This window comes from Hyperoodon ampullatus (genome assembly GCF_949752795.1).
Source record: "Hyperoodon ampullatus genome assembly, chromosome: 17".
In the NCBI taxonomy this organism is placed as follows: domain Eukaryota; kingdom Metazoa; phylum Chordata; class Mammalia; order Artiodactyla; family Ziphiidae; genus Hyperoodon; species Hyperoodon ampullatus.
The window spans coordinates 50,678,968-50,691,572 of NC_136930.1; the positions used below are offsets into that span (position 1 = coordinate 50,678,968).

Genomic DNA, 12,605 nt, shown 5'->3' on the forward strand with positions numbered 1-12,605 from the left:
ACAGTTCACAATACTGTATTATGAAATTTAAAGTTGCCAAGAGACTAGATCTTAATTGTTCTCACCACAAAAAAGAAATAATTATACAGCATGATAGAAGTGTTACCTAATGCTATGGTGGTAATCATATTGCAATATATAAATGTATCAAATCAACACATTGTACACCTTAAACATATGTTATATGTCAATTATATCTCAATAAAAAAAGAATATACACCCAGACAGAGACAGTGGCAGTGAGAGAAATGAGAGACAAAGATAGAAATACATATAAGAAGACAGACATCAAATGGACCAATAGAGAGCAAGAGATGTAGCAGCTACCACAGTTACTAGAACTTTGGGGAAAAATGACTGCTTATAGAGGTTTTTAAGAAGGGTTTCCTGTACTGTCAATGTACTATGTTTTTTTTTTTAAATTTTATTTGTCTACTAGCTCCCTAGGTTATTTCAACCATTTTCATGGCTTTATTTATTTATTTATTTCTATAAACTTATTTATTTGTTTATTTATTTATTTATTTTTTTATTAGTTTCTGCTTTATAACAAAGTGAATCAGTCATACATATACATCTGTTCCCACATCCCTTCCCTCATGCATCTCCCTCCCTCCCACCCTCCCCATCCCACCCCTCCAGGCGGTCACAAAGCACCGAGCTGATCTCCCTGTGCTCTGCGGCTGCTTCCCACTATCTATCTACCTTACGTTTGGTAGTGTATATATGTCCATGCCTCTCTTTCCCTTTGTCACAGCTTACCCTTCCCCCTCCCCATATCCTCAAGTCCATTCTCAAGTAGGTCTGTGTCTTTATTCCCGTTTTACCCCTAGGTTCTTCATGACATTTATTATTTTTTTTTAATTCCATATATATGTGTTAGCATACGGTATTTGTCTTTCTCTTTCTGACTTACTTCACTCTGTATGACAGACTCTAGGTCTATCCACCTCATTACAAATAGCTCAGTTTCGTTTCTTTTTATGGCTGAGTAATATTCCATTGTATATATGTGCCACATCTTCTTTATCCATTCATCCGATGATGGACACTTAGGTTGTTTCCAGCTCCGGGCTATTGTGAATAGAGCTGCAATGAACATTTTGGTACATGTCTCTTTTTGAATTATGGTTTTCTCAGGGTATATGCCTAGTAGTGGGATTGCTGGGTCATATGGTAGTTCTATTTTTAGTTTTTTAAGGAACCTCCATACTGTTCTCCATAGTGGCTGTACCAATTCACATTCCCACCAGCAGTGCAAGAGTGTTCCCTTTTCTCCACACCCTCTCCAGCATTTATTGTTTCTAGATTTCTTGATGATGGCCATTCTGACTGGTGTGAGATGATATCTCATTGTAGTTTTGATTTGCATTTCTCTAATGATTAATGATGTTGAGCATTCTTTCATGTGTTTGTTGGCAGTCTGTATATCTTCTTTGGAGAAATGCCTATTTAAGTCTTCTGCCCATTTTTGGATTGGGTTGTTTGTTTTTTTGCTGTTGAGCTGCATGAGCTGTTTATAAATTTTGGAGATTAATCCTTTGTCAGTTGCTTCATTTGCAAATATTTTCTCCCATTCTGAGGGTTGTCTTTTGGTCTTGTTTATGGTTTCCTTTGCTGTGCAAAAGCTTTGAAGTTTCATTAGGTCCCATTTGTTTATCTTTGTTTTTATTTCCATTTCTCTAGGAGGTGGGTCCAAAAGGATCTTGCTGTGATTTATGTCATAGAGTGTTCTGCCTATGTTTTCCTCTCAGAGTTTCATAGTTTCTGGCCTTACATTTAGGTCTTTAATCCATTTTGAGCTTATTTTTGTGTATGGTGTTAGGGAATGATCTAATCTCATACTTTTACATGTCCCTGTCCAGTTTTCCCAGCACCACTTATTGAAGAGGCTGTCCTTTCTCCACTGTACATTCCTGCCTCCTTTATCAAAGATAAGTTGGCCATATGTGCGTGGGTTTATCTCTGGGCTTTCTATCCTGATCCACTGATCTATCTTTCTGTTTTTATGCCAGTACCACACTGTCTTAATTACTGTAGCTTTGTAGTATAGTCTGAAGTCAGGGAGCCTGATTCCTCCAGCTCCGTTTTTCGTTCTCAAGATTGCTTTGGCTATTCGGGGTCTTTTGTTTTTCCAAACAAATTTTGAAATTTTTTGTTCTAGTTCTGTGAAAAATGCCAGTGGTAGTTTGATAGGGATTGCATTGAATCTGTAGATTGCTTTGGGTAGTAGAGTCATTTTCACAATATTGATTCTTCCAATCCAGGAGCATGGTATATCTCTCCATCTATTTATATCATCTTTAATTTCTTTCATCAGTGTCTTATAATTTTCTGCATACAGGTCTTTTGTCTCCTTAGGTAGGTTTATTCCTAGATATTTTATTCTTTTTGTTGCAATGGTAAATGGGAGTGTTTTCTTGATTTCATTTTCAGATTTTTCATCATTAGTGTACAGGAATGCCAGAGATTTCTGTGCATTAATTTTGTATCCTGCTACTTTACCAAATTCATTGATTAGCTCTAGTAGTTTTTCGGTAGCATCTTTAGGATTCTCTATGTATAGTATCATGTCATCTGCAAACAGTGACAGCTTTACTTCTTCTTTTCCAATTTGGATTCCTTTTATTTCCTTTTCTTCTCTGATTGCTGTGGCTAAAACTTCCAAAACTATGTTGAATAAGAGTGGTGAGAGTGGGCAGCCTTGTGTTGTTCCTGATCTTAGTGGAAATGGTTTCAGTTTTTCACCATTGAGGACAATGTTGGCTGTGGGTTTGTCATATATGGCCTTTATTATGTTGAGGAAAGTTCCCTCTATGCCTACTTTCTGCAGGGTTTTTATCATAAATGGGTGTTGAATTTTGTCGAAAGCTTTCTCTGCACCTATTGAGATGATCATATGGTTTTTCTCCTTCAACTTGTTAATATGGTGTATCACATTGATTGATTTGCGTATATTGAAGAATCCTTGCATTCCTGGAATAAACCCCACTTGATCATGGTGTATGATCCTTCTAATGTGCTGTTGCATTCTGTTTGCTAGTATTTTGTTGAGGATTTTTGCATCTATGTTCATCAGTGATATTGGCCTGTAGTTTTCTTTCTTTGTGACATCCTTGCCTGGTTTTGGTATCAAGGTGATGGTGGCCTCGTAGAATGAGTTTGGGAGTGTTCCTTCCTCTGATATTGTTTGGAAGAGTTTGAGAAGGATGGGTGTTAGCTCTTCTCTAAATGTTTGATAGAATTCGCCTGTGAAGCCATCTGGTCCTGGGCTTTTGTTTGATGGAAGATTTTTAATCACAGTTTCAATTTCAGTGCTTGTGATTGGTCTATTCATATTTTCTATTTCTTCCTGAGTCAGTCTTGGTAGGTTGTGCATTTCTAAGAATTTGTCCATTTCTTCCAGGTTGTCCATTTTATTGGCATAGAGTTGCTTATAGTAATCTCTCATGATCTTTTGTATTTCTGCAGTGTCAGTTGTTACTTCTCCTTTTTCATTTCTAATTCTACTGATTTGAGTCTTCTCCCTTCTTTTCTTGATGAGTCTGGCTAATGGTTTGTCAATTTTGTTTATCTTCTCAAAGAACCAGCTTTTAGTTTGGTTGATCTTTGCTATCGTTTCCTTCATTTCTTTTTCATTTATTTCTGATCTGATCTTTATGATTTCTTTCCTTCTGCTAACTTTGGGGGTTTTTTGTTCTTCTTTCTCTAATTGCTTTAGGTGCAGGGTCAGGTTGTTTACTCGAAATGTTTCCTGTTTCTTAAGGTGGGATTGTATTGCTATAAACTTCCCCCTTAGAACTGCTTTTGCTGCGTCCCATAGGTTTTGGGTCGTCGTGTCTCCATTGTCATTTGTTTCTAGGTATTTCTTAATTTCCTCTTTGATTTCTTCAGTGATCACTTCGTTATTGAGTAGTGTATTGTTTAGCCTCCATGTGTTTGTATTTTTTACAGATCTTTTCCTGTAATTGATGTCTAGTCTCATAGCATTGTGGTCGGAAAAGATACTTGATACAATTTCAATTTTCTTAAATTTACCAAGGCTTGATTTGTGACCCAAGATATGATCTATCCTGCAGAATGTTCCATGAGCACTTGAGAAAAATGTGTATTCTGTTGTTTTTGGATGGAATGTCCTATAAATATCAATTAAGTCCATCTTGTTTAATGTATCATTTAAATCTTGTGTTTCCTTATTTATTTTCATTTTGGATGATCTGTCCATTGGTGAAAGTGGGGTGTTAAAGTCCCCTACTATGAGTGTGTTACTGTCGATTTCCCCTTTTATGGCTGTTAGTATTTGCCTTATGTATTGAGGTGCTCCTATGTTGGGTGCATAAATATTTACAATTGTTATATCTTCTTCCTGGATCGATCCCTTTATCGTTATGTAGTGTCCTTCTTTGTCTCTTCTAATAGTCTTTATTTTAAAGTCTATTTTGTCTGATATAAGAATTGCTACTCCAGCTTTCTTTTGATTTCCATTTGCATGGAATATCTTTTTCCATCCCCTTACTTTCAATCTGTATGTGTCTCTAGGTCTGAAGTGGGTCTCTTGTAGACAGCATATATATGGGTCTTGTTTTTGTATCCATTCAGCCACTCTGTGTCTTTTGGTGGGAGCATTTAGTCCATTTACATTTAAGGTAATTATTGATATGTATGTTCCTATTCCCATTTCCTTAATTGCTTTGGGTTCGTTATTGTAGGTATAGTCCTTCTGTTGTGTTTCTTGCCTAGAGAAGTTCCTTTAGCATTTGTTGTAAAGCTGGTTTGGTGGTGCTGAACTCTCTCAGCTTTTGCTTGTCTGTAAACGTTTTAATTTCTCCATCAAATCTGAATGAGATCCTTGCTGGGTAGAGTAATCTTGGTTGCAGGTTTCTCTCCTTCATCACTTTAATTATGTCCTGCCACTCCCTTCTGGCTTGTAGAGTTTCTGCTGAGAGATCAGCTGTTAACCTGATGGGGATTCCCTTGTGTGTTATTTGTTGTTTTTCCCTTGCTGCTTTTAATATGATTTGTGTTTAATTTTTGACAGTTTGATTAATATGTGTCTTGGCGTATTTCTTCTTGGATTTATTCTGCATGGGACTCTCTGTGCCTCCTGGACTTGATTAACTATTTCCTTTCCCATATTAGGGAAGTTTTCAACTATAATCTCTTCAAATATTTTCTCAGTCCCTTTCTTTTTCTCTTCTTCTTCTGGAACCCCTATAATTCGAATGTTGGTGCGTTTAATGTTGTCCCAGAGGTCTCTGAGACTGTCCTCTGTTCTTTTCATTCTTTTTTCTTTATTTTTCTCTGCATCAGTTATTTCCACTATTTTATCTTCCACCTCACTTATCCGTTCTTCTGCCTCAGTTATTCTGCTATTGATCCCATCTAGAGTATTTTTTATTTCATTTATTGTGTTTTTAATCGATGCTTGATTCATCTTTAGTTCTTCTAGGTCCTTGTTAACTGTTTCTTGCATATTGTCTATTCTATTTCCAAGATTTTGGATCTGGGAAATAGAATCTTGGATCAGCTTTACTATCATTATTCTGAATTCTTTTTCAGGTAGACTGCCTATTACCTCTTCATTTGTTAGGTCTGGTAGGTTTTTATCTTGCTCCTTCACCTGCTGTGTGTTTTTCTGCTTTCTCATTTTGCTTATGTTACTGTGTTTGGGGTCTCCTTTTTGCAGGCTGCAGATTCGTAGTTCCCGTTGTTTTTGGTGTCTGTCCCCCGTGGCTAAGGTTGTTTCAGTAGGTTGTGTAGGCTTCCTGGTGGGGGGGACTAATGCCTGTGTTCTGGTGGTTGAGGCTCGATCTTGTCTTTCTGGTGGACAGGTCCACGTCTGGTGGTGTGTTTTGGGGTGCCTGTGGCCTTATTATGTTTTTAGGTAGCCTCTCTGCTAATGGGTGGGGTTGTGTTCCTGCCTTGCTAGTTGCTTGGCATAGGGTGACCAGCACTGTAGCTTGCTGGTCGTTGACTGAAGCTGGGTGCTGGTGTTGAGATGAGGATCCCTGGGAGATTTTCGCTGCTTGATATTATGTGGAGCTGGGAGGTCTCTTGTGGACCCGTGTCCTGAAGTTGGCTCTCCCACTTCAGAGGCACAGCACTAACTCCTGGCTGCAGCACCAAGAGCCTTTCATCCACCCGGCTCAGAATAACAGTGAGAAAAAGTAGAAAGAAATAATTAGTAGAAGAAAGAAAGAGAGATTGAAAGAAAGGAATAAGGGTAGAAAGGAAGGAAGGAAGGAAGAAAGAAAGAAAGGAGGGAGGGAGGGAGGAAGGATGGAAAGAAAGAAGGAAAGAAAGGAGGGAGGGAGGGAGGAATGAAAGCAAAAGGAAGAGTGAATGGAAGAAGGGAGGGAGGGAGGGAGGAAGGAAAGAAAGAAAGAAAGACAGGAGGGAGGGAGGGAGGGAGGGAGGAAGGAAAGAAAAAGAATGTGGAAAGAAGAAGGGTGGGTTGGAGGGAGGGATGGAGGAAAGAAAAAGAAAGAAGGAAAGGAGGAGCGGAGGGAGGGAGGGAGGAAGGGAAGGGAGGAAAAAAAGAAAGAGCAGGTAAAGTAAAATAGAATAAAGTATGAAATATAGTAGCGTTATTAAAATTAAAAAGCAATTATTGAAAGAAAACACGGACCGATAGAACCCTGGGACATATGGTGGAAGCAAAGCTATACAGAGAGAATCTTACACAGAAGATTACACATACACATTCACAAAAAGAGAGCAGGGGGAAAAATCAAAAATCTTGCTCTCCAAGTCCACCTCCTCGATTTGGGATAATTCGTTGTAAAAACAGGAAAAGGGCGAAAAGTCTGAAATCTTGCTAAGTCCGCCTCCTTAATTTGAGATAATTCGTTGTAAAAAGAGGAAAAAGGGGGGGAAAGTCTTAAATCTTGTCCTCAAGGTCCACTTCCTCAATTTGGGATGATTCGCTGTCCATTCATGCACTCCACAGACGCAGGGCACATCAAATGGACCGTGGAGCTTTAATCCGCTGCCTCCGAGGCTGCACAGAGAGATTTCCCTGTCTCTTCTCTCACAACTCCCGGGTCTCAGCCTTGGACCTGGCCCCGCCTCTGCGCGTAGGTTGCCGGAGGGCGTCCGTTCTTCGCTCAGACAGGACGGGTTTAAAGGAGCCGCTGATTCGGGGGCTCTGGCTCACTCAGGCAGAGGGGAGGGAGGGGAATGCCCTCTCCTCGCGCACCAGGCAACAAAAGGGAAAAAAGTCTCTTGCCTCTCCGGTAGCTCCAGACCCTTTCCCCGGACTCCCTCCGGGCTAGCACTAACCCCTTCAGGGTCTCTTCCTGCCGCCAGCCCCAGTCCTCTCCCTGCGCTCCGACTGAAAGCCGATACCCGAGCCTCAGTTCCCAGCCCCGCCCGCCCTGGCGGCCGAGCAGACAAGTCTCTCGGGCTGGTGTGTGCCTGAGGGCACCGATCCTCTGTGCCAAAATCTCTCTGCTTTGCCCTCCACACCCCTGTTGCTGTGCTCTCCTCCGCTACTCCGAAGCTTTCCCCCTCCGCCACCTGCAGTCTCCGCCCTCGAAGGGGCTTGTAGTGTGTAGAAACCTTCCCTCCTTCACGGCTCCCTCCCACTGGTGCAGGTCCCGTCCATATCCTATTGTCTCTGTTTATTCTTTTTTTCTTTTGACCTACCCAGGTATGTGGGGAGTTTCTTGCCTTTTGGGGGGTCTGAGGTCTTCTGTCAGCGTTCAGTAGGTGTTCTGTTGGAGTTGTTCCACGTGTAGATGAATTTCTGATGTATCTGTGGGGAGGAAGGTGATCTCCGCGTCTTACTCTTCCGCCATCTTCCTCCGGCTCTCTTATTTATTTTATTTATTTTATTTTTGGCTGTGTTGGGTCTTCGTTGCTGTGCGCGGGCCTTCTCCAGTTGCGGAGAACCCATGTCCCCTGCATTGGCAGGCGGACTCTCCACCACTGCACCACCAGGGAAGCCCCGTCAATGTACTATGTTATGTAATGTTCTTTGTTTCTCCACAGAAAGTTTATTAAAACTGTCCTGTTTATCAACATTTTTAGAATTAGAGTTTTCTGCTTTAAGATGTATAAACATGGTCAGACTGGCCCCACAGATGCCCAGTTACATACCCTAGAGGTGAACAGTGATGAGAGCAGGGAAGGCCTGTGTGCCCCATTAGGGGGTTGGAATCGCCTATTGGGCCTTTTTGTGGTCAGAGTGACTTCTCTCAGTTTCGACTCCAGGACTCGTGCCTAGAGAGCTCTGGGAAATCTAGCTGCATCTCAGGAAGAGCAATTGGGCATCACCTCACCTGGGAAGTCTTCCCAATCCTCTCAGATCTGGTTAGGTGCCCTTCGTCTTTGTTCCCACGAAACCTAGCCTCACCTCATTTACCACAGGTAGAACATAGGTGAACTGTAGTCACGTGGGGTCACATATCCTCCATCTTCATGGGGTTTTTTTTCAGCTTTAGAAAAAAATTTTTTCTGCAGTTTAGTAAGTTTCAAGACCAGGATTTTTTTTTTCCCTTTGTGCTGAAAACATGTCACTTCCTAAAGGGAAGTAAGAGCAAGAAAAGAGTCAAGCAGGAGGCTCATGGTAGAGACTGTGCCAGCTGCATGTTCTGGATTAATCCAGGCCAGCTTCTCCTCTGAGCAAGACCATATGAAGCCAGGTCCATATGTGGACCCAATAGGGGTGGCAGGGGGACAGGGCCTTAGGAGTCAAGCATGTCTGTGGGGCAGGTTGCTCCATGTTTTTTTTTTTAAATAGGCATCGTGAAACTTGATATCTGTAGAAACACTTGATTCTGACTTTTTATGGTGAATGGGTACAATATATATGCAGAAAACTAGCCCATTAATTCATGGACATGCTTTTGCACAAACATGTCCTAGAGCATAGCCCAAATGGAGAGAAACCTTCAGGGTTATTCACCTCAACCAGGCCAAGCTGGGACAAATCCTTCTTTATTTTTTTGCTTTCGTAGTTTACTAAAGTCAAATCTTAAAGATTTGATGGTTTACAGGCACCTGCTAATGAATGTTATTATTCCCACATTACCTAGGAGAAATAGCTAGGAGATGTTAGAGACTGCTCAAGGTAAGGGTAATAATAAATGGAAAATCAAGATTGAGATTATAGATTTTTCTGTTTATCTCTCTGCTATTTGTACTCTACAACATTGCTTCCCACTTAAGAGAAATTCAGTAACTTGGAAGAAGAATATAGCTGCCTCAACAAGCACAGTCCACACACTTATCCTGTCTAGAGATTATCAGGAGGCCATTAGAAATTGTAGATGGTTGGATCCACCTTAATAGCATTCTTTTTCCTGATAGACTATACAGATTCTGTCTCCTGCTAAAGATCAGATACCTTGGTATCCTTGTTTTCTTCCTTATGTTAGGAAAACTAACTGTGGATAGTGAATTACAATGGGACAGGCCAAGTTGAGAGAGTCCAGGACTTGGAACTGGTTTCTCCCACTGTTTTTCCCACATGTCCCATTTACAGGCAGAGAAAAAACTCCAATTCAGCAGTTGGAATACAGAAGTCAGTGAGTGAATTATTATATAAAAGTAGCTAGGCTAGTAGCCTGGGATCGTAGGGATGAGGAGGGAGGGGTGTAGCAGGGCAATTGTTTCAACTAGGGGAATATCATTGTGATAACGAGTGTGAGAGCAAGTGATCTTCTCGGATCCTGGATATGGTAGTGGGTATCAGGAAAAAGAGTAGCAGGAAGCAAAGTCCCACCCGTGGGGTACAAGGTTGAGATATCCTGGGTCAAGAGAACAGTAGAGGACTAAACGATGCAGGAAAGGTTTTAGTCCCAAAGATTTCTGAGTGCATTAATAGCCTAGGAACTCAGATACTAAATATGTAGGAAGGCTGCACTAGCAGAAAGAATAATGAGATCAAGTCAAAGAATGGTGAATGGAGATGCCTAAACTCCATTCCTAATGGAGTTTGCCTGAACTTGGGATTGGCCCGAGAAAATGTGGCTGTCTAAATGTGGTTGTCTGCAGATCGTAGTCAGTATGTAAAGAGACAGAGGGGGGTTGCAGGATCTAGGGAATAACAAAGGCTCAATACTTGTTTATTGAATAGATAGCAGTAGTATTTTGGAGCATCTGACTCAGGTGCTGATGCAGAGATGTGTAGCCAGATGAAGAAGGTGCTCTAAAGGATACTTGGTTCAAAACAGTATTGCTTGCAGCACAAAAACAATAATGTAAAATGTCTATTAAGATGTGAAATATCGGGGGTAATGTTACGAATATATCATTCAATTAGAACTATGCATAAGGAATAAGTAAACTTTTTACTTGCATTTGCAAAACAATGTTAGTTTTTATTGCCTTGGTGTTGAATAGAAGACTGTGAAGGGAGAAGAAACTCACCACATAACAAAACATTAAAATAATGAAAACAACCAAATCCTTAGACACAGATTTTATTCTTTGGACTGTATGAATCCAAACTTCCCAGTTGAAAGCTCTTTTAAGAGGGAAGCCTGTTATACATTCTTTCAAAGAGCCACATGTTCAGCACTGTGGTAACCTAAATGAGAGGGAAGTCCAAAAGGGAGGGGATATCTGTATGTGTGTGGCTGATTCATTTTGTTGTGCAGTGGAGGCTAACACAACATTGTAAAGCAACCATACGCCAATAAAAATTTTTAAAAAGAGCCACATGTTCAGAAACAGATTCCATGTATTATTAATCAGATGGCAACACAGCTGTTTACCTAAGATTAACCTGATGGACATTATTTGCTTAAGAGCTAAATCACCATGTAGGAGCCCTGGTGACTACAAAAACTTGAGTATCAGTGCACATGTTGGCAATGATTCCTAGAAGAATTTAAAAGCATTGTAGTCATGAATTACGTCTGAAGGAACTGGTAATTATTTTCAGGAGTATAGTTTGAGTATTAGCCTTGCTGGGTCATCCCTGTTCTACTCACTACCGCTTTTAAGGCTGTAGCCAAATTGAACCGTAGCTTTTGGACATAGGAGTAGATGTAGAGGAAGACTTTCTTTTGCCCATCTAAGATACTACATAAAATTGTGCTAATGGACCCCTGTCTGACCTTACACTATGGCTACTTCTATTCTTCATCATCTCAGTGCTGAGAGATGGGAGATTAGACAACAGAAGGAAGAGAATAATACAGACTTTATATAAGACATGTTGTGGTCACATCCCATCTCAGATTTAAGGGCATTAGGGTTTTAAAAATTCGGTGGCTTAAAACCAAAAACCAACTAAACAGAATTCTACTCAAACACTGCATTACATTTACCACATTTTGCGGCATTATCAATAATTCAGCCTAATTGGCACTTGTACTGAAAATGAACTTAGGCCATTTCACAGCATTAACTCTGATGATTTTGTTCACATTTATTTTCTAATCCAATCTTGATTCATCTGTAATGGGCTTCTTAGGTCATCTATTTAAAACAGCCAGGTTCATTCTGCACTCCCACAGAAACAAATGGCTGTTTCTCAAAGTGATAGTTGCAAGGAGAGGTCTAATTTCCCAATATGGATTGATTTTTTTTTTTTTTGGTGCAGTAAAAAAGATCTGTGTGTTTTTCATAGCAGCCAGTGTCACAGTGGCTGGAAGCTAGTTGGTCTAGATTAAAAACAGACTCATGTCCTGGAATGCTGAGTACAAATTCTAACTATGTGACAAATCTACTTTTGTGAGTAGGCAAACAAAACTGACCAATCTCTCTGGGATGCAGAAAGAATAAATTAATATAAGATTGTTAAGCACTTTTTGTCAAGATAGAATATTATAGTAAAATGATATATTTTCCTTTCATGATATCTGATGATGAAGATGGATTAAATGATTCAGTTTGTTTCAGTTAGATTCATTAGTTGTTCATGCTGGAGGAGGATTTCTCTCTTCCTTTCTCTTCTTTATTCTTTTTCTTCTCCAAGGTCAAAGATGCAGTCACGCAACAGATTTTCTAAGGAATACTGTCCTGCTGAGAAGGTAGTTTCAGGCAGCCAGGTTGTATAATCCATGCCCTGTGCCATGTGATCCATTGCATCAGGTGATGAGACTCAATAGGCAACTGAGCCAAGGTTAGCAGATCCATAGCATGGACAACAGCCTATGTGATATTGTCCCAAAAATCTGTTCCAAAAAAGATAAAGTGTTATTAGTTGAGCCCGTTAGATTACTTCTCTTAGACTCTGCACTACCGAGTATGAAAAGAATAAACCAGAGGGTATCAGGAAGAGAAGTAGACAGAAAATAAGAGGTATGCAGAGAATAGCTGAGTCAGTTAAGAGGTGAATATCCATGGGCTCTTGCTGCTAGAGCTGCCTTAGATTCTGAATGACCTTTTGATTCCAACCTCCATGAGTTCTATTCTGATTTCTGCCCTTCCTGATATCTGGTTCTGTGGCTTCCCTTGGCTTCTGGGAAGATAGTCTATATGAAAAGGGGCTTGTTTCCTTATTTATGTACAATAAAGCCCCTATTAAGTAAAATAATTTGAGTTAGTATCTGTCCTTATGACAATAGCAATAATAAAAGCATAAATAGAGATTTTGTGCAGAGAAGTTCTGAAAAGTCTGTTTTAAATTGGAGTCAGTTTCTGTTCTAACA

The 12,605-nt window shown here is 40.3% G+C and overlaps 1 long non-coding RNA gene across 2 annotated transcripts in view; it reads left to right on the plus strand.

The window, feature by feature from the left end:
* LOC307065518 overlaps positions 1-12,605 on the plus strand; it is a 204,822-nt gene that overhangs the window by 116,353 nt on the left and 75,864 nt on the right. The gene's annotated exons all lie outside the window — the stretch shown is intronic.